Here is a 19,551-nt window from a genome sequence, read left to right as displayed (position 1 = left end):
AAAGCAAAAATCATGAAAGCAGCCAGAGACAGAAAACACATTATGTATAGACATTATGTAAGGACAACAATGACAGCAGATTCTTCACTGGAGATAATACCAGTGAGAAGACAATAGAGCAACATTTGTAAAGTGCTAAGTTCAAACTAAAATTCTGTGTCCTGTAAAAAGATCTTTGAAAAATGAAGGCAGAATAGAGGGTTTTAGACATCAAAAGCTGAAAGAATTCATGACCTGACCACCAGCACTATAGGAAATGCTAAAGGAAATCCTTTAGACATAAGCCAAAATCATACCAGATGGAAATAGAGCTTTACAAAACACTGAAAAAGCACTGAAAATGGTTAACTATTTGGTTAAATATGTAAGATTTCCCCCCATTATTTAAACTTCTTTAAAGTATAATTCACTGTTTAAACAAAAATAACAATATAGTGTGAGTTTTTAACATGCAGAAGTAAAACGTGTAAGAACATGAAGCTGGGAAGGATAGAAATTGAAGCACAGTGCTGTAAAGTTATCATACTATACACAAAAAGGTATACTATCACTTGAGTATGGACAGCAGATTAATACATAAATGTGTATCCAAATATAAATACATATATGCATGCATGTGTACACATGTGTCTATATACACACTTTAAAAAAAAGACACAAGTAGGCTAAAAGGATGGAAAAAGGTACAACACTAATCAAAAGAAAGCTGGGCTAGCTATATTAATATCAGATAACATGGATTTCAATGCAAAGATATTACAAAGATTATTTCATAATGATAAAAAGATTGGATCAATTTATCAAGAGAATATAACAATCCTAAATGTTTATACACCTAATTAAAAAAGTTTCAAAATACATGATTAACAACTGATTTACCTGCAAGGAGAAATAGACAAATCCACAATTGTAGTTGGAGATTTCAATATCCTTTCCTCAATAACTGATAGAACAAATAGACAGAAAATCAGTAAGGATATAGAAGACTTGAACAACACTATCAACCAATTTGATTATTGACATTGAAATATGATTATTAACATTGATGTTTCAACCCAGAAACATCATAATACATATTCTTTTCAAGTGCACACAGAACGTTTACCAAGATAGACCATATTCTGGGCCATAAAACAAGACTCAATAAATTAAAAGGACTTGAGTTATACTAGATATATTCTCTGAACACAATGGAGTTAAATTAGAAAATCAACAGCAGACAGATAATATGAAAAAAATCCCCAAATACTGGAAACTAAATAACACAATAAAAAGTAATCCATGGGTCAAAAAATAAACCAAAAGAGAAACTAGAAAATACTTTTATCTTAATTAAAATGAAAGCAGAAGGCGTCAAAATTCATGGGATACCACTAAAGCAGTACTCACGTGGAAATCTAGAGCAATAAACTCCTGTTTTGGAAAAGAAGGTCTCAAATCAATGACCTCAGTTTCCATTATTTTTTTAAAAACTAGGAAAAAAAGAGCAAATTAAACCCAAAGTATGGAGAGAAAGGAAATAATAAAGATTAAAGCAGAAATCAATGAAATAGAAAAAAACAAAACCAAAAATTAATGAAAGCAAAGCCGGCTCTTTGATAAAAGTAATCAAATTTATAAACCTTGCCAGACTGATCAGAAGACATAATTACCAGTATCACGAATGAGAGGGATAACATCACTACAGATTCTATAGATATCAGAAGGATAATCAGGGAGTATATTATGCAAATTGTACATTATGCAATTATTATTCAACAACTTAGATGAAGTGGATAAATTCTCTGAAAGACACAAATCAACAAAGTTTACTCTGCATCTATTAAAGTAATTGAATTTGTAATTTAAAATCTTCCCACAAAGAAAACTCCAGAATCAAATGGCTTAATTGGTGAATTCAACCAAACATCTAAGAAAGATACAATATTAATTTTACACATCTCTTTCAGAAAATTGAAAAGGAGACATACTTTCTAGGATTAATTCTGAGGCTTGTATTACCCTGACACCAAAGCCAGACAAAAACGTTACAAGAAAGAAAGCAACAGAGTAAAATTCTTGAAGACTATAGATACAAATATTCACAACAAAATTATAGCAAATATAGTTCAGTAATATATAAAATAGATAATACATCATGACTAGGTGGAATTTATTACAGGAATGCAAGGTTGGTTTACACTCAAAAATCAATGTAATTCACCGTATCAACAAACTGATAAAAAGCCAAATGATCATCTCTAAAGATGCAGAAAAAGCATATAACAAAATCCAAAATTCATTCCTGATAAAAATTCTTGAGCCAACTAGGAATATCAGGTAACATCCCCAACCTAATAAAGGGAATCTATGAAACATTTACAGCCAATGTCAAATATAATGGTGAAAGACCAACTGCTTTCCTCCTGTGATCAGGAACAAGGCAAGGATGTCTGCTCTCAACACTTCTGCTCAGCATTGTGCTGGATGTTCTATAATTGCAACAAGGGAAGAAAAAAGAAGTAAAAAGTAGCAAGACTGGAAAGAAAGAAGTTGGACTTTTACTGACAAACAACATAATCACCTGTGTAGAAAATTCAATGGAACTAATACGTGAGTTTATCAAAGTTGCAGAATACAAGATCAATATAGAAAGCTCAATTATATTTCTATACATGAACAAATGGATATCTAAACTTTTAAATATCACTTATACTAGCATCAAAAAAATGAAATACTTAGGGATAAATCTGACAAAGGATCTGTAAGACTTGTACACTGAGAACTACAAAATAATAATGAAAGGAAGTAAAGACATAATGAAAAGTTATACTGTGGTTATAGGTCAGAAGACTCAATATTGAGTATTTTTTAGAAAGAGAAATTGAGAAGCTGATTCTCAAATTCATATGAAAATGCAATGGACCTAAAACAACCAAAACGACTTTGAAAAAGGAAGACAAAATTGGAGGGCTAACATAACCTGATTGCAAGATTTATCATTAAGATTACAGTTATCAAGACACTGTGATACTGGTGTGTATGTGTGTGTATGTGTATACATATATTTGCGTGTATATATATACACACAAATAAATCAGTGCAACAAAACAGGAAGTACAGAAACAGACCCACACATTTATGGACAACTGAATTTTGATAAAGGTGCAAAGGCAATTCAGTGGAGAACATCTTCCACTAATGGTGCCATAACAATTGCATATGTCTATCTTTGATTCATATTGACACCATATATAAAAATTAACTCCAAATGGATTATAGAACTAAAGGTAAAACATACAACTAAAAAAATTGTGAAGAAAACACAAGAGAAAATCTTTGTGACCTTGGGTTAGGCAAGAATTTCTTAGATATAAAAACAAAAGCACACTCCACAAAGGAAAAAAAGGTTCAATTAGAATAAAAACATACTCTTTTTGAAAGACCCTGTTAAGAAAATGAAAAGATAAGCCACAGTAGAAGATCTCTGCAAAACATATATCTCACAATGGATATGCATTCATAAAATATAAAGAATCCTCAAAACTCAATTAAAAGGACATGAACAACCGAATTTTAAAAATGAGAAAAACATTAGAACACACACGTCACCAAGAAAGATAAATGGATGGCAACTAAGCCAAAAAAAAAAAAAGAAAAAAAGATGCTTAACATCACTATTCATTAGGGAGATACAAATTAAAATCCCAATGAGATACTACTACAAACCTACCAGAACGGCTGACATTAAAAAGACAGACCATACCAGGTGTTGGCAAGGATTTGAAGTAACTGGATCTCTCAGACACTGCTGGCGGGATGTAAAAATGGTACAAACACTTTGGAAAACTATTTGGCAGTTTCCTAAAAAGTGAAACATATATCTACCACATGACATAGCCATTCCACTCCTAGGTATTCACCCAAGAGAAATGAAAGCAAATGTCCATACAAAGCACTGTACACGGAAGTTAATGGCAGCTTTATTTTTAATAGCCCAAACTGGAAATAATCCAAACATCCACCAACAGATGAATGGATAAACAATCTGTGGTACCTGCAGACAATGGAATGCAACTCAGAAATAAAATGAACTACTGATACATGCTACAACATGGATGAATCTCAAAATAATTATGCTGAGTGAAATAAGCCAGAACAAAAAAAGAGAACATATCAATACTTTATGATTTCATTTATATAAAGTTCTGGAAAATGCAAACTAACCTAGAGTGATAGCACATCAGTGGTTGCCTAGGGAAAGGGCTGGGGTGAGAAGAAGTTAGGGAGGTCTTGAAAAAGGATAGGAAGAAGCTTTTGGGAGTAACGGATATGTTTACTAACTTCATCATGTGGTGGATACACACACAGACACACACACACACACGTTAAAACGTTATGTTACTTAATATGTTCAGATTACTGTATTTTCATTAATAATTATTGCTTTAAAAAGTTGCAATAAACAAAACTGAAAGGCAAGAAAGTTGGGGATGGTTCTTGCAAAATATGTGCCAGTGAAGTTATTCTTAATATCAGAGAGTTGAACATATACATATATATATACACCAACACACACACTCAAAGGACACAAATAGGAAATTAAAAAAGAAAAAAGCAGTGTCTATTAATGATATGAAACATATAATTTCACTAATAATCAGAGAAATAAAAAGTAAAATAGCAAGACACCTCATTTCACCCACCAAATTGATAAAGTAATAGAGAAAAGATACATTTTTTTGGTGAGGGCATAAGGAAACAGTCATCTTTATACACGCCTGGAAGAATAGAATGGGAACATTCTCTGACCAAGTATTATCCTTCTACAGGGAGTTTCTACACAGCAGTTTCTACTTGTTTTGTTTTGATTTATTTTAGTAAAAGAGGCAGGGTGTAAGGTAGAGCATAGGAGGGATGCAACAGTGAAGATGGGAAACAAGGTTTCTTTCACCTACAAATTTGGATTTCTTTGCAGACTTGTGTTTTATCTGAAGTAGGTGTTGGGATTTCAGGTTATTTTTTTATTTCCTTCTTTTTGTTTATTTCTATTTTCTAAATGTTCTGCAAAGCCTCTTACTTCCGTAATTAGAGGAAAAGTGATATGAAAAAAATTTATCTCAAAGTCTAATTATAAATCACTACAACAGAAAATGGTAATATATATTTCCAGAAAATAATCTGATAATAGGGATAAAATAACTTTAGCCAGGTAATTCTCCATATTTTAAGCTATAACTGAAAATAAAGAAAATCTATAAGGAAATAATTTGAAACTAAAAAATTTTTATAAAAGAATATTTTATTCTAATTTTATTAATTCCTTTTAATTTTTCTCACAAATATAATAAAAATTCCTCATAGAAAACCAGAAAACACAACTTGTTCCCATTTTATGGGAGAAAGCTAAGTCATGGATTTATGGACAATACCTTTTCGTGTATGGCACAAAATATACTGTATTGCTCACACTCATTTTAGCAGCAATCTTTTTTTTTCTCTTTTATAACTTCAGTCTTTTGTATTTATGGTGCACCTATGAAAAAAGAAGAATAAAATACGTAATTATAGGGGCAAAATTCAAGAAGCAATAATGGATAACATGATAGTTTTAAATATTTACAAATGTAACATTACCAAGTTAAAATTTTATCTTCATCAGTTTGTGGATGACAAATGTAAAAGGTAGGATTTTCGCAACAAAGACACAAGCTACTGTCTCACAAACAATATCAGGGAAACAAATGTGTCGTTAGATTTCAGAATCTATACTGAGGCTTCCACTGGTCTGTTTGAGTCCAAGGAAACTCAATAGAGGCTACGAGTAGACAGGACTAATCTGACAGCATGTGGTGATGCTACTGATTCTCTGTCAGTAAGGCTTATATTTTGAATTGCTTTTCCAATAGGCATGATGATTTATATTGACTCATCTATCTTCCCTTTCCTGGTCTCTCTATAACCAATCTTTCAGATTTGGGGGGTAGTGATAATTCTATATTATCTATCAAAGAAGTACATGCTCAATGTAGAAAATATAAGAAATATACACCATTATGAAAAAAAATCCTTAATCCTACCTAGGACAAACTTCATTAGCAATTGGGATAATTTTCTCCATGAACATATTTACTTCTTCAAGCACATATTTATTTTGTTATACAGCTGAAATCACATTGTGCATAGAATTCCACAGTCAACCTGTTTATCTAACTCTAGATTATATGTATTTTGCCATGTTATCAAACATTATTCACAAAGATCATTTAAGGGCTGCTCAATGTTTATCGTATGGAAGAGCCACAATTCATTCACAACAGTTTCTCCACAATTTGAAACCAAGGCTGTTATTCAACCCTCTGTTTGTTGAACTACTAAAAATTACTGTTTTGAAGACCTTTGTGCTTATTATCTATGCACTTAACATTTAGGGCTTTTGGGGAATGGATTTCTAGAAGTAGAACTACTGGGTCAAAGAATATAACAATTTAAAACATGTATATTGAAATAATCTTTGGATGCCTGACTAGCTTTGGAGATGAAATCCTTATAGGAGGAAAAAAACTATACATAAAAAAAAAGGCACTGACCTCCATTTTCACATTTTTCCTGTAGAGGATATCCTAATCTCTTCTCACATCTATACTTACAAACTAATCTTTTTCATTATTTTGTTATTCCCTCTGCTTCTACGGCTGTGGAATGCTTTAGATTAACTGGTAGCTAAAACTTGCCTGAATTCAGCATCACATTTTACCTAACCATCAACCAATCAATAACTACAATGTCTGCATGTACGTCCTGCTAATCTAGTCTGACAATAGCTTCAAGGAACTAAAACATTTCTTATTATATGAACACTAGTTGCGAAATTTCTGAGAAAGTAGTTTTAAATAAGGCATTTACTAACATCCTCATGTCCTGACTAGCTCGAAATGCAGGAGGTGCTCACTCTTAGAAAATATTTTTCTAATGCTATGGACACACATGACTAGTATTTTTCTTCTCTCTAAATACTTATTCACTTTTACATAATTTTTCTTAAAATGGGTACTCTCTCCATCTGCAGTTGCATGGCTCTATAAATGTTTTAAAATAAACTCTCTAAGACACCTAGGGATTAAACTTTCTTGATTTTATTATTTTTCCCCCTGCTAGAATACTGCACATGGTATTGAAGCTGAAAACCATATTCCTAAAGTTTATCTATTACACCTAAAAGATGTTCACAGTTTTGTCCCATTTAACCACCTTCCTTCTTTATAAATGTCTCTTGGATTCCATGAAACTGTCTTCCCCTGTTTTTCCACGTTATTCCTCCTATAGCTCCTCTCCTCTCTGAGCTCTAAGTCAGTGTGTTCCTCCAGGTATTTGCCCAAAGCCCTCTGTGTGATGCAAGCTGCTATCCTAATTTCTGTTCACTTGAATGGTTTCAAGTAACACTTTGTCACTAGACAGTTCTGGCCTCCAGTCTAAATCCCAGTCCCATTCTTTCAACTATCTGTTTGGCTTCTCACGTGTACCTCACAATAACTTTCACTCTCCCCTTCTCCTTGTCCTTAACATCCAACTAAATCACAAGTGTGCTTCAAATATTTCTTTTTATCTGTTCTTCACTTTTCTGTTCTGGTAGCATTTGTTATCTCTTTCCTCTGTTTCTGCTCTTTCAGCCTCTTGTCTAAATTTTCTGGAATTCATCTTTAAAACACTATTATCACAATCACCTTCCTGAAACACAGTTGAGATAATATCACAGCTCTGCTCAAAATCCTTCCATGTTCCCATACTGCCTACAGGATTAAGGTTAACTTTACCTAACTAACATTCAAAGCTGGCCTCAAACCACTGCCCCAACCTAAATTCTTAAACTCCATAATCAGGAAAAATGAATTACTACAGTTGCACTTTCATACCTTTGTCTTTGCTTATGCTACTACCTCTACCCAGAATATCCACATCCCAATTACTCTCACAGTCCAGCTAAATGCCACCTCTCCTATAAGACCGACCATTTTCTCCGTTTGCATCAGTTTTAAATACTCATATATATATTAGTACTCTAACTGGATGACAAGTGCTTCTTCAGAGGAGGATACATGTCTAAATCTAAGTTTTGATTAATCATTATATTTCCATGGCATCTTTAAAAAAATTATTTTTGAGATACAATTCACATACGATTCACCCATTTAAAGTGTACAATGGTTTTTAGTATATTCACAAGTATGTGAAAGCATCACCACAGTCAATTTTAGAACATTTTTATCGCCACAAAAAGAAGTCCCATTTCCTTTAGCTATCAAGTCCTCCCACCCCATCACTCCATTCCTTAGCAACCACTAATCTGTCTCTATAGATTTCCCTGTTCTGAACATTTCATTTGAATGGAATCATATGATATGAGGTTTTCTGTGACTGGCTTCTTTCCCTAGCATAATGTTTTTAAGGCTCACTCACGTTGTAGCATGAATCAATATTTCTTTCTATTGACAAATAGAAATTCACTGTATAGATATACCACACTCTGTTTATCCACTTATAAGCTGATGTACATTTGGGTTGTTTCCACTTTTTGGCTATTATGAATAATGCTGTTATAATCACTTGTGTACACATACATTTCGTTTCTCTTAATTATATTCCTAGGAGTGAAACTGCTGGGTCCTGTGGCATCTTTATATAACAGATAGTCCACAAAAATCTGCTGAAATCTCCTTCCCTTTTCCACCCAAATCTTAACACTAAAAATGATCTTTAAATTCATCCTTCCCACAAAAGCTGAACAAGGACGTTTTTCCTTCCAAGAGGACAGCATTTTAAGAATTAACTGAAGATGAAGTGATATGCATGAAATTATTTTTTTGCTCTTCCTTGACCTCCTGCAACCTCAGGTATTACCATTTATAGTGAGAACTCAGAACTGTGCCAAGAATGTAGAATTTCAGGTCTTAAGCTCTTGGGCCAACTGAACAATCCAGCTAGCTTAGAGGCAAAGATTGCATCAGAGGTGTGAAACAGAAATAATTTTCTTCATGCTTTATTCTAAGGAATGGAAATCCTCCAAGAATGATAGTCAAGTAAATTATTTTTCACAGACATTCTAACTTAATATACACTTGATAGAGAGTAGAAATATAAATATTTTTTCATATTTTTCCTTTTCTCAGAAACTTTCAAGAAAGACGATTCAGTGAAGATCTTAGTTGCCTTTCAATGTTGTAGTCACATTTCTGCAGCAATAAACTTGGAGCCAACTAGATTGAAAATCTACAATATTTTAGCATTAAGAAAGGGAGTAAGATTAAGAATGTTTCATATAGGTTATCACTTATATGTGGAATCAAAAATATGACACAAATGAACTTATCTACGAAACAGAAACAGACTTACAAACATAGAGAACAGACTTGTGGTTGCCAAGTGGGATGGGGAGTGGGGAAGGGATGGACTGGGAGTTTGGGGTTAGCAGGTGCAAACTATTATATTTAGAATGGATAAACAACAACATCCTACTGTATAGCACAGGGAACTACATTCAATAACCTGTGATAAGCCATAATGGAAAAGAATATGAAAAAGAATGTATATATATGTATAACTGAATCACTTTTCTGTAGAGCAGAAATTAACACAACATTGTAAATTAACTATACTTCAATTAAAAAAATAAAAAAAGAATGTTTCACATTGGAAAGAATTATAAAGATCAGACATATCAATTCTTTTTTTTTAAACTCAATCTCAGAAAAGTTAAGTGTCAAATCATACTTATGCAGTAGTGTTATCCCAAATTAAAATTCTTTCTAATTTCTCACTTCAGAAAACTTTTTTCTGAATCAAGCTGCCTAAGTCAGACTTCAGAACACCAAAAAGTTTCCTATTTTGCTATATTTTGGAGGTTAATAAGAAAAGTGTAATTTAATAAGATTGAACTTCTCTGTCTTTATTTCTCCAAATAATACTTAAATACATAGTGGTAGGTTCAGTTCTTATGGAGACTGAAGCATCGACAAATTTGGGATCTCTTTAAGAAAAAAAAAATTTACAAAATTTCCACACAAGAATAGGTATAGGGCCTTAGAAGGGGCTGGTGTAAATAAGGGGCCCTGAAATGTAAGATTCACAGTAAATTTGCCTGTGTAAATTCCTATTAATGCATTCATTATCTTGCTCCAAGAAGGTATACAGAGGCAGGCAAAACCTTCATTTTACAGCAGTGAAAAATAGAGTAGAAATAGGTGATTGGACTTTTTCAAAGTCAGGACCAGTCTGGTGTTTTCCCTCCCCTGTTCATATAATATAACCTCCCAATACAGACTTAAAGAAAACTATCTTTAAAGAAATAAACAGAAAACTTATTTTGGACAGTTGTTACCACTGTCTGCCACTAATACCTAACTATTATTCTGAGGTAAGAAACCATTTTTATGGTACTTTCACTGTGAAAGTAAAACTAGATGACAGGTGTTTTTTATGCCAAATGATCACATAGCCCATCATGACAGAATCTGAGAACTGGAAAGGGACCTTTGTGATCATCTAATTTCTACTTAAGCAAATAATGCAGAAGTATCTGGGGCATTGATTATCATAATAATGATAACTTGCAGACTACTTTTGGGTCACCATTTAAGACTATGTGTGCTTAAAAAGTAAAAACATCAATTCTTTTAGTTTCTTAAAGAGTATTAGTTTCTCCCTCCCTTAAAAAAGATGTTTAGGTTAGAGAGACAAATGGGCAAGGAAGAGATCCTTTGGATTTCTTAAATTTAACACTGAAAGTTTTTGTTCTCTCTGATAGTTTTGTATGTGGTTAGCAACTTGAAATCAATTATGCATTCATTTTGGGGAAAACGGTACTTTACATGGGTCTTAAAATTAAGACCAGTACAAAAATGGTGTCTATGTCTACATAAATTCTGAACTATTCTAATAGATTTAACTGGTCTTTTGAAGTCTTCATTTTGCACAACTTAATCATATATGTGGTATGAAAATTGTAATATTTGTAATATACAATAATAATTTACTCTTTAATACAGGGTTCCTCAAACTTGATTAATATTCAGATCCCTTATAGAAAAATTCTCACAGATCCCTAACATTTTCTTAAATTATTTTTAGTCATTCATTTATTCATGTGTTCATTCATTCAGCAAATACTTATTAAGTGCTTAATATGTGTCCAGTACTGAACAAGGCTTTTAGTTCTTTCCTCCTCTCATAGAACTTACATCCTAGTGGAGAGAGACACATAAATATTGATATGTCAGGTACTAATAAATATCATAAAGAAAAATAAGATAAAGTAGAGTCAGTGGTCGGGATAAGCCACAGAGCTCTTTGGTCATAAGGCAGTCATCCAGATGATCCACTATAGCTTATTATTTAGGAGACAATCATCAAAATGAAAATATAACATTTAAAAATCTCATGGAGGATTTTTGACCTATTCATGTCTTCAAATTCCTAGGAGTCTGTGAATTTACTTGAAAACACTCTAGAATGGAGTCATATCTTACCTAAGGTGGTTGGGTACAAATGTGGACACTTAAGGCCAAAACTGCATACAGTTCAAATTATCCTTGAAAATCCCAGTATGCACAGTTTTGTTTATACAAGCCTTTAAAGTAATTCTCACGCACCACTGAGTTAGTCTAAAGTAAGAAAGTCTACCTATAAAAGGAATTCTTAACCTTTTTTGTGACATTGATCACAGGCAGTCCACAGCCTATGACACCTTCTCAGAATAATGTTTTATTTATTTGTTTATTTTTGGCTGCACAACACGGCATGCGGGATCTTAGTTCCCTGCCCACGGATCGAACTCCTGCCCTCTGCAGTGGAAGTGTGGAGTCTTAACTACGGGACCATCAGGGAAGTCCCTCAGAATAATGATTTAAATGAAAAAAAATTAACCACTTAGAATTACAAAGGAAAGGAAACCAATCATACTGAAATAGTTACCAAAATATTAAAAAACAGATTTGTGATATATATGTGCCTTTTTTTTTTTTCTCTTTTCTTTTTCTTTTTTTTTTTCTTTGCTGTGCCGCGTGTCTTGTGGGATCCTAGTTCCCTGACGAGGGATCCAACCCGGATGCTGGGCAGTGAAAGTGCTAAGCCCTAACCACTGGACCTCCAGGGAATTCCCTATGTGCTTCTTTATTAATTCATTTAGTAATGAGAGTTAGTAGGAAGTCTAATAACCACAATAATTTCAAAGAGTGGTGAACTTAATATTTTGAGATTTCTGTTAACTGTAATGTGTTATAAAATATCTGGGATTTCTTTTGGTGATTGGTGACAAAAATCTCAGATATTGCTAATACTTGTGTGGTTTGTTGCCAACATTTGTAAATTACAGGAAATGCTAAATTTCAGTTAGAGGTTAGTAAAAACAAAAACTTCACGTTTTCTGATAGATTCCTTGAGCTGAAGAAATCTGGATGTTCAAATCATTCTCTCTTCAAGATAACCAGTATAAGTGAGGAATTCTGAAGAATTCTAAAGAGAGCCTTCTTATCTGCAGAGTTTACTCCATTCTGTTTTCTATCAAGCCTCTATAATTTCTCTTAATAGAAAGTAACAGAATGCTTTGAGCATTAAATGAGATAACATATGCCAGGTATGTAGTAGGTACGGAAAAAAGGTTTGCTAGATATGAACGTAATTCTTACTTGAAAAAAAATCCATATAACATGCAGTTATTTAAAAAGTTGCAGAGAATAACTTGGCATTTCCCACAGTGATTCCACTGAACGGCTATCACTCCTTTGCCTTTTGGCATTGGCAGCCCCATTACTATAGCATTGCATCTAGCCTTGTGGGAGTTAGTTGAAATGCATGTATGCTGCTGCTCTACTGTAAGTACTAAAGATAACAGCCTCTGTCAGGGTTTTTGGTTGCAAATGACAGAAACCAACTCTGGCTAACTTAGAAAAGAAATATATTTATAGGTGTGATACTGTGACTTATAGTAAGAAATATATATTTGGTCTTCTTCTGGTACAGACGTCCTAAAACCCTTAGAATTTTCTAAGAGCAATAAAGGTAAAAGGAGTGTCTTTTGTTATTCATGACAACTCCCTACCAACCACACCTGAGTTTATGCTAATACGGTGACTTTTAGAAAGCCCCTGAGGATAGGTGTTGGTAACCAGAGGAACTAAACCTGATTAAAGAGTTGGAATTTTCAGCCCCAACCCCGACCTCAGGATGTAGAGTTCAATCTCCAGGGACCAAAGATTTAATTAGTCATGCCTACATAATGAAGCTTCCATAAAACCCTAAAAGGATGGGGTCTGGAGAGCTTGTGGGTTGGTGAACCATCCACATGCCCTGAGGGTGGCACACCCTAGTTCTGTCTTCATGGGGACAGAAGCTCCTGTGCTTGGGACCCTTACAGACTGTACCCTATGTACCTCTTCATCTGGCTGTTTATCTGTATCCTTTATAATATCCTTCATAATAAACAGGTAAATATAAGTAAATGTGTCTCTGAGCTCTGTGAGCCACTCTAGCAAAACCCCCTCCACAAATTCGAGGAAGGCTTGTAGGAACCTCTGATCTACAGCTGGTTGGTCAGAAGCACAGGTAACAACTTGGACTTGCAACAAGCATCTGAAGTTTGGGGTGGGGGAGTGGCTGCAGGCAGTCTTGTGAGACTGTGCCCTTGCCCTGTGGGATCTGATGCTATCTCCAGGCAGACGTGTCAGAATTGAGTTAAAACCTTGATGCTGTTAGAAAACACCCATCAGAATAGGCTGTCTCACAGAACAAAACAGAAAGCTCAGAAAATGGACAGGATCCTAGAAGGGCAAAGCCATAATCAAGATCATGCCACAGTAATTGTCTGCTGATGCCACTGCCACTTGTTTCTGTTCTCCCAGACTGCCACAAATTGTCTCTGTTGTGCCCTAAGCTCTCAAGATTCAAAGTCCTGGGTGGGAGCAACTGATTGACCAAAATCACATGTCCAGAGGCCAGCTGCCAGGCAACCAAGAAATGAATATCTACTTGTGCTTCTTTCATATCCATAGAAGGAGGACCACTGCCTCCCTCCTGTATCCAAAACAGGATAATGTTCAAGTGATGGGCAACCCATACTATATAATATATATATTTACTCATTAATGATTAAGAGCCATATCATAGCTCAGAGGAAAGAGACAAACTGCAGCATTCCAGTTTCTAATTCTGTCTCCTTACTCAATTCCCTCTAACCTGAGTAAGTTCTATTTGTTTAAGCTTTTTCTACATCTACAAGATCTCACTCTTCTCATGAGTTTAATAAAAGGTATAATGACCCTGAAGCAGTGTTCAACTATTCATTCATTCATTTACTCATTCAACACTTACTGGATACCTGCTGTGCTTAAGACATCATGCTAGGTGTTGAAAAATATATAATACTTATATGTGTTCACCAGAAACTAATTATCTAGAACTGGTGCATGTTGCAAGTACTACAGAAGTTCAAAAGGGGGAGAGAGAACTTCTAACTCTCTAAGGAGTTGGGGGGTGGGAATGGGCAGGTGATTGATGGCTTCATGATAGAAACAGCATTTGGATTGCTCTGTAAAGAACAGGGAGAAATTTTATAGGAAATGGTGTGAGCAAATGATTGGAGTTTGCAGCATGTAATGGCAAGTAACTTAAGTGGTCGTTCTGCAGATCTGGGATGGGATCCTTTGGAAACAAAGCTGGAAGAGTCTAATGGGTCTAGATTATCCAGGAGTCTGAATACCATGCAAAGGATTTTAAGCTTTTAAACTGTAAATGATGAAATCATTTAATATTAGAATCAGGCTTCAAGAATCATACTCTAGTTGTTTGGCAGTAATATACAGGTTAGAATGGAAACATTTTATTTAAAAACATTATGCACACATCATAGAAAAAAAGAATTGGAAGAATATAGACCAAAATGTTAATAGTGATTATCTTTGGGTATTGGGAATATAGACATTTTGTTTTCTTTTTACCTTTCTGTATTTTATATATTTTCTCCATTGAATGCATACTACTTTGTAACAGAAAAAGTAAGCTAAAAATATTTTTAAAAGAATGAATTGGAATAGGAGACTAGAGCAGGAAGGTCAAGTTAGGGCTACCAAACAAGAAAGCATGATAATCTTATTCTAGAATGTTGGCAAGAAAATTAAAAGCAGAAGGCAGGTACCATGCCTCTGGATGCAAGAATAACACAGGAATAACATGACATAGAACCAGCAATTGATGGGCCATACAGCCTGAAAAAGACATGGGAGTCAAAGTTAGCTCTGAGGCTCTAAGATCAAGTGACAGAGATGATAACTGTTCTATAAACAAAAATAGGGAATTCAGCAGAAGGAACAAGTTTAATAGTAAAAAGATGGTGAGTGTATTCCAGCCAAAATGACTTTTAAGTGCTAGATGGGCACCTAGGTACAAATACACAGCATGTAGAAAGAAACAGAGGTTGAAGTTCAGGGGCAACAACGGAGCCAAAGGTCCAGATCTGGACTTATTTGTATATAAGGTAGATAAGAGCTCAGGAAGGAACTATGGTAACTTAGGCAAAATATGCTGCGGGAAAAGGCTGAGAATAAAATTTGGGGGAAATATTTTTAAGTTGAATTCTTAGTGAATGCTAGATAAGTACTAAGTACAGTATTATATTTCTATAATTAGGCATTCACTCCATTTTATATATAATCAAAAGGTTAAAATGACTTCCCAGAGTCTAACAAATTGAGATGAAAGAATATTATCAGAGATAAAATTCAGGGAATTCCCTGGAAGTCCAGTGGTCAGGACTCTGTGCTTTCACTGCTGAGAGCCTGGGTTCAATCCTTGGTCAGGGAACTAAGATACCACGAGACGTGCAGTGTAGTAAAAAAAAAAAAAAAATCAAATTTTTATATAAACTGGCTTTTGCTTCATGTCAATTATATATATATATATATATATATATATATATATATATATATATATTCCCTTGTCTTTTTGTCCTTGGAAATGTATTTTGAGAAAAGAAAATATATGTACTACAGCAATAAAATGAACATATATATTTTATATATTTTTTACATTCTCTTTATAATCAGAATTTTAGATTTGGAATGGATCTAAGATGGGCTCAAATAGTTTCTAAGTAGTTTAGTAGTAATGACTTGGTATCATTACAGTCTAGATTGAATTCCTGATCAAAGAAACTTGCCAGTTGGGTAGCAAGCATCATGATACATATAGTGGAAAGAACTCTAAATGGAAGACAGAAGTCTTAGGTCCTAATCCCATATTGGTCCCTAAATAGCTTTTCAGCTTTAATCAAGATATATATATATATATATATATATATATATATATATATATATATAAAGAACAGGGAGTATATGTATATATATACATACACACACACATATGTATATTTCGGCTGTGCCACAGGGCATGGGTTGAATCCTGACCAGGGAAGGAACTCGCGCCCCCTGCAGTGGAAGCGCAGAATCTTAACCACTGGACTGCCAGGGAAGTCCCTAATCAAGTTATTTAATTTCTCAAAGCCTCAGTTTCCTGGTCTTGGGGCTAGTTGAGACAATCTCTAAGTTCCATTCAACTCTGAAAGTCTATGATTATGTATGATATCACTTATATGTGGAATCTAAAATATGACACAAATGAACTTATCTACGAAACAGAAACAGAACACACACACACACACACACACACACGCACACACACCACACTGCTCTGAGTTCAATATAACCGAAATTCCCAGTAATCTTCACTTTAATTGTTCCAAATTCAAATAAAAGAAATACATAAACACCCAAGATATAAACACCTTTAGTCTCTGCAAATTTTACCTGCCACTTATGAAGGCACTGTGAGAGTCCTGTATTTATAACTTTTGACTCCCTACTACAGGATTACAATGCCAGACACTGGAGATAAAAGAACATGCAGAAATAAGAGCTTTGAAAATAAACCTTCTTACAGCTAATGAAGGATTATCTGGCATGCAATTTTTCTAAAATGCCAGAGCTATAAGCAAGTTCTTTGTTTGTTTGGGACTATTTCTCTCCTGTCTCCACTTCGTTGTCCTGAAAATAAAAGTTTTCCTTAAGCTTTAGGGACTCTAAAACCCCAGATTTAGGGACCCTAAAACGTCAAAATTAAATTGTGTATTCTTAAATTTATATTTACTTCTCCAGAAAAAGGCCTACTTGGCCTCTTCTATAAACTGGATTGTGTCCCCCCAAAATTCATATTTTGAAACTCTAATGTCTCCTGTGACTATATTTAAAGATAGGGCCTTTGGGAGGTAATTAAGGCTAAATAAAGTCATAAGGATGGGGAACATTAGCTAGGATTGATGGTCTTATAAGAAGAGGAGGAGAAAAAGATCTCTCTCCCCAACATACACCTCACACCACGTAAGGAGGAAAGGCCATGTGAGCACAACTCCAGAAGGTGAACAGGAAGAGAGACCTCACCAGAAAACTTAAGTGGTTGGCACCTTGATTTTGGACTTCTCAGACTATAGAACTGTGAGAAAATAAATTTCTATTGTTTAGGCACCCAGTCTGCGGTACTTTGTTATAGCAGCCTGAGCAGACTAGATAGCCCCCTTACTTAATTTTTGGACTAAGATTCAGACAATTTTCAAATGGTTTTCAGGTAGCTAGAGAAACGAATCCTTTGAAAATCCTTTTCCTTTCAAAAATACATCTTGATTATTCAAAGAATTGGGTAGAAATATTATTTTCTGAACTATAAGAAAAAGTTTACAATTACTTCATTAGTTTCTATCCAATAACTTAAAAAACATAAATAAATATGGTAGAGTACATATACTTGATTAAGTGTAAAATCTTGACTTAAAATCTGTTTCCAAAAGCTCTCTGCATTTATTTGATCCTTCAACAATACTGCTCTGAATATGAACCTCAAATATATAAATTCCACAAGATGTAAGTGATTACAAGTACTTTCTTGTTCAGGTATTTAAAGCAATTTCTTCATACTTGAGTGATGTACTTGAAATTTAGAAACTGAATGAACCCTATCAGTTCTCTGTATACCACTAGATTTCAAAAACTCTTTAAAACTGTTTATGAATGGAATCCATTCCTGACCCTACTGTCAGCATCATCAACCTGAAAGTAAAATCTGACCATGTCACTCTCCAGCTCAAAACCCTTTAATCCCATCATGTATAGGATATAAAAGCCAAGCTCCTTGTAGATAGGGGGCCCGAGGGCAAATAAAATCCTGTGTGATCTGTTCCCTGTCTGCTCTTTTTTTTATTATTATTAATTAATTAATTTTTGGCTGTGTTGGGTCTTCACTGCTGTGCACGGGGTTTCTCTAGTTGCAGCGAGCAGGGGCTACTCTTCGGTGCAGTGCGTGGGCTTCTCATTGTGGTGGCTTCTCTTGTTGCAGATCACGGGCTCTAGGCGCGTGGGCTTCAGTAGTTGTGGCACGCAGGCTCAGTAGTTGTGGTGCACGGGCTTATTTGCTCTGCAGCATGTAGGATCTTCCCGGACCAGGGCTTGAGCCCATGTCCCCTGCATTGGCAGGCAGATTCTTAACCACTGTGGCACCAGGGAAGTCCTCCTTGTCTGCTCTTGAACCCTGTCCTTAGTAACTCCAGGACCTCACACTAGACACCCAGCTATCTCAAACTACTTCCCTGGAATATGGACAAGCATCTGTTGGCAACCTCTTTCTTCTCCTTCTTCCTAGATAACTAAAATTTGTTCAAGAATCTGCTTAGACAGTACCTCTTCAGGGAAACTTTCCTGACTCTCCCCCAAGCTGGGGTGGGTTTTTTCCTTTATGTTCCCACAGAAGGGCACTGTAAACATTTTTCATATACTGGGTATAAACACGGATTTAGGTTGTCTTAGGTAAATGTTTCTCCATTAGGACCATACAGTGCTAGGGGAACAGGATCATATTTCTACCGCCAGGGCCTAATAAACTTGTTGGTACACTGCATATGGCTGGTATATGTTGTTGAATTATACTAATTCACACATCAAATACACTAAGGCATTTATGATTTTAAGGAATATTATGGCAAATATTTTTGTTAAACAAATGGTAACCATCACTCCTTCATGTGTTTTGAATTACTATTTCTACAGGTTGCTTTACTTAAAAATGAACTTGACCTTTATTTTGAAAATTTACTATGTAGTTTTTTAAAGTGATATCATTTTTTAAAAGTCTTTACTGAATTTGTTACAATATTGCTTCTGTTTTGTGTTTTGGTTTTTTGGCTGCAAGGCATGTGGGATCTTAGCTCCCTGACCAGGGATCAAACTGGTACCCTGGCATTGGAAGGTGAAGTCTTAACCCCTCGACAGCCAGGGAAGTCCCTGAAAATTTACTATGCATTTTATTGAACTACCTGGTACCCAAATGTCAATAATTTCAGAATTATCAGCACTCTCAACTTATTTGTCCAAGAACCTATCTATTTTTAATGGGTGTCTTAAAGAACTGGCATTCAATATCACACTATTTAAACATCAAGAAACCCCCTGGGAGCTGGTCTACATGTATTATTTTTTAAAAAGT

At 34.7% G+C, this 19,551-nt stretch overlaps 1 protein-coding gene across 2 annotated transcripts in view; it reads right to left on the bottom strand.

The window, feature by feature from the left end:
- Positions 1 to 19,551, bottom strand: part of TAOK3 (TAO kinase 3) — a 189,672-nt gene that overhangs the window by 88,424 nt on the left and 81,697 nt on the right. Inside the window, exons 2-3 of one of the 2 annotated variants that reach the window (XM_081253404.1) lie at positions 5,412 to 5,515; positions 880 to 943 (exon numbers count right to left, since the gene is read on the bottom strand). The gene's annotated coding sequence lies outside the window, so the exon portion shown is untranslated. The remainder of the gene's footprint in view (positions 1 to 879; positions 944 to 5,411; positions 5,516 to 19,551) is intronic. The other variant, XM_081253403.1, reaches the window with a different exon arrangement.

Source organism: Mesoplodon bidens (genome assembly GCF_964165515.1).
Source record: "Mesoplodon bidens genome assembly, chromosome: 13".
In the NCBI taxonomy this organism is placed as follows: Eukaryota; Metazoa; Chordata; class Mammalia; order Artiodactyla; family Ziphiidae; genus Mesoplodon; species Mesoplodon bidens.
The sequence above is the reverse complement of the archived record's forward strand: the minus strand, read 5'-3'. Positions and strand labels throughout refer to the sequence as shown.